Below are 3,105 nucleotides of genomic sequence, written 5' to 3'. Positions count from 1 at the left end.
AATTGTAAGAAAACATCAAATTGATAACGTTGGAATTTTATTTGTGAAACATCCTGTACTATGTTTTGTAAAATCCCCTCGTTAGATGTCGCCTGTTGTCGTCCCCATCCTTTATTTGCAATCCCTTCTACATCTCCCACCTTGTTGTGTGTCCTATAAAAGGTGTTTGTAAAGTACCAGAGAGCACTTCCGATTAATTCCGTTCCATGTTCAAATCATTCCCCGAACCAGAACCCGACCCGATTCCTGCCCGTTTCGAAAACCTGAGATCCGTTTTAAGTTTATTTTATTTTCCGTTTTAATTCCACCAGAGCTTTTCGTTTTAGTTTCATTATTTTCCTAGACCTATTAATTTGATAATTACTTTTAGTTTTGCCGTTTTACTCACCTGTTCCCGGGAAGATAATCCTGGTAGGGTAAATCCCTGCGGGCTTATAAAACCGGACACAGAACTAGTTCTTTGTATTCTTGCCTTCGGTCGGTCGACCGGACTGGAATCCAAAGAGCTTCCCTTCCGTGGTTGCCGTCTGATTCCACCGACTTTGAGTAGAGGTTGTTGGAACCGGGTGGAAGTTCCTCTGTAAGGGCCGTCGCCAGGTAAATCCTTGCCGACCTTATTCGAGAGCTATTACCTCCTGTTCAAGTCATCTCAGGTCGGGTTATTGCTTTGCTGAAAAGCACCTGAAATATAACTGGTGGAGAAAACTTCCTATACTTCCTTTACCTGATATCTCCTCGAGCCTTGATAAGCATCCGGGTTTAGGTGGTAATAACTCTTTATCATTACAGCGAACTAGTAGCACTTGTCACATCCACCGCACGTTTCCAGTTGGGGAAAAGAAAACGCCGTACCAGACCCCAAGGTCAACCGGTGATTTGACAGACGGTGGAGGTGTCTCCGTACCCAACATCGGGATTTGAATATTTGAATTTTTTATTTATTTTATTTTATTAATTAAACAATTTCAATCAAAATACGAATTTCGATCTCTGGCCAGCCGGCTGGAGCTACCTGAAGGCAGAACCCCGTTCTGTTACACAATGTCTATTATGGTCCCGCTGCCCCTCCCCTGGAACGTGGGCAGGGTTCCTTCATTTACGCAGACCATCGCCAAAGCCGCGACCCATTCCTCCACAACCTCCCCCCTTCTATTGGTGTGCGGCGCCCCCCATATAGGGGATGCCGCATTTACATCCCCCGCAACGATCGCTTTTGCACGACCGTTCTCCCTAACTGCTTCACCTAAGCCGTCTAACCTCCATTCCAACTGCACTAAAGTGTCATTTGGCGGTAGATATACACTATATACGAAAACATTTTCTAACAACACCCACACAAATCCAACCCCTTGTCCAACCTTGTCCACAATAAGCCTGTCCCCCGTCACCATTATACCCACCGACCCAGTCAAATCCTTAAACACTTGCACTCCCCTCGTGTCCGGGCCTACCTCCGAAAGCACAAGCACTTCCGCTCCCACTTCCCCAGCCACTCTCACCGCCATATCCAGGGCCACCCTGCTGTTGTTGAGATTAATTTGCAGCGTTCTAAACACCATCTTGGTTGGGTTTATCTATTTCCTCCTCCTGGTTTTGGACTACCTCTTCCTCAGTTCGTGCACCGGCTTGCTCGTCCTCCGGTGCCCAATATGGGTCGTCTCTGGCTTGGCTCCGGGACACCTCTTCCTCCTCCTGTTGGGCTATTTCTTGCTCTTTCGCTTTTTTCCTGTTTTCGTACTCGCACCGTCTGGTGAAGGCTCTGTGTCCTTTACCGAGACCTTGCTCGAGCCCCTCACAACGCCTGCACGTTGGCTCTTCCTTGCAATCCCTGGCCTGGTGTCCGGATTTGCCACAGTTGAAGCACAGGGCGCTCCTGTCGACCCCCGTGCACCTGGCCGCGGTGTGTCCAACCTCCCAGCAGCGAATACACCTCACGAGCTCCGCGCTCAGCCGCACCCGGCAGGACGTCAAACCCACCCGGAGATACCCCTTCTTGGCGATGGAGTCAGCAGCATCTCGATTAACCTGCACGTATGCCACCTGTTGCCCACGGTCAACTGGCACCATCTGTTTAAACCTGCATCTTGCTTCTGGCGACGTCGCCCGCATTATGGCCTCAAGCACCTCCTCGCGGGTGGTTACTGCGCCCAGATCTCTGATGCATAGAGTGCAGTACTCTTCCAGCATCGTCACCTCCCTATCGCTTATCGCAGCACGGATCTTGCAGAGCACCGGGTTCGCTTTGCCGGCACCCTTCTCCACCCTCAGGAGAATATCTCCTGTCCTCGTCTTCTGGATACTTTCGATTCTCGTATCTACTCCGGTCATGTCGGTCTGCCTTATTCGTTTCAGAATGTCATCGCTGTGGTTTCCCCCTTTCAGTCGGGGCTTGTGTGTTGCTGATCCATCGCTCGGACCTGCCTCCACTCTCCCTCGGACTCCGCCCTCGACTCTTCTGTGCCCTGGCCCTGTTTACTGTTGCCACCGCTTGCGCTACAGTTTCTTCCTCTTCTATCGTGGTAAATCCGGCAATTTCCACCCTCTTCGTCGTTTGCCCTTTGCTGATAGTCCCTCGTCCACTCATCCCCGAGGGTCCCGGCCTCGCGGTAACCGTTGCGTATGTGCTCGCGAATTTAGGACTCGTCTGCGACTCCGTGGTTTTCGTCTCTTTCGTGATCCTGGGTAGTTTGACTGCATTCCCCATATGCTGTAGCCGAACCACCGGTGTACTGCCCTGGACTTGGGTTGTCACTCTTAAGCTGCCGACGTATCGGCTCCACTTTTGTTCCGTAAGTCTGCGGTGGTTTTCCAACGCCGTGAAGGTTTTCCCAATTCGTTGGCACAGTGTTTTTAAAACGTTATTTGTGTTTCTTGAGCTCTTGATAAAAGCCAGCGTCTCATCTATCGCGTGCTGCACCTCCGTGGCCATGATTTGACCCTCGGTTTGTAGTTTTCGGATGTCCCCCAAATCGCCGATGGCCGATTTAGGGGAAACGATCACCGTGTCCTCCGTTGTGCTGGCGCGTTTCGTTCGTTTCGACCGGCTCCGACCCGTTCTTACGTTTGGGTCCGTCGTCGTGCTGTCCTCGGAATCGCTGCTCGTAT

General features: G+C 51.0%; 1 long non-coding RNA gene across 2 annotated transcripts; it reads right to left on the bottom strand.

The window, feature by feature from the left end:
* Positions 1-20: 20 nt before the first annotated feature.
* On the bottom strand, positions 21-965 carry LOC116181475. 2 transcript variants are annotated; one of them, XR_004147259.1, is made up of 2 exons: positions 725-965; positions 21-681 (listed from the first exon to the last, which is right to left on the bottom strand). It is a non-coding gene; the product is annotated as an uncharacterized LOC116181475 (long non-coding RNA). The 2 variants fall into 2 exon arrangements; XR_004147262.1 differs by having other exon boundaries at positions 21-670.
* Between the last annotated feature and the right edge of the window lie 2,140 nt (positions 966-3,105).

This window comes from Photinus pyralis, unplaced genomic scaffold (genome assembly GCF_008802855.1).
Source record: "Photinus pyralis isolate 1611_PpyrPB1 unplaced genomic scaffold, Ppyr1.3 Ppyr1.4_LG1, whole genome shotgun sequence".
NCBI classification, from domain to species: Eukaryota; Metazoa; Arthropoda; class Insecta; order Coleoptera; family Lampyridae; genus Photinus; species Photinus pyralis.
The sequence above is the reverse complement of the archived record's forward strand: the minus strand, read 5'-3'. Positions and strand labels throughout refer to the sequence as shown.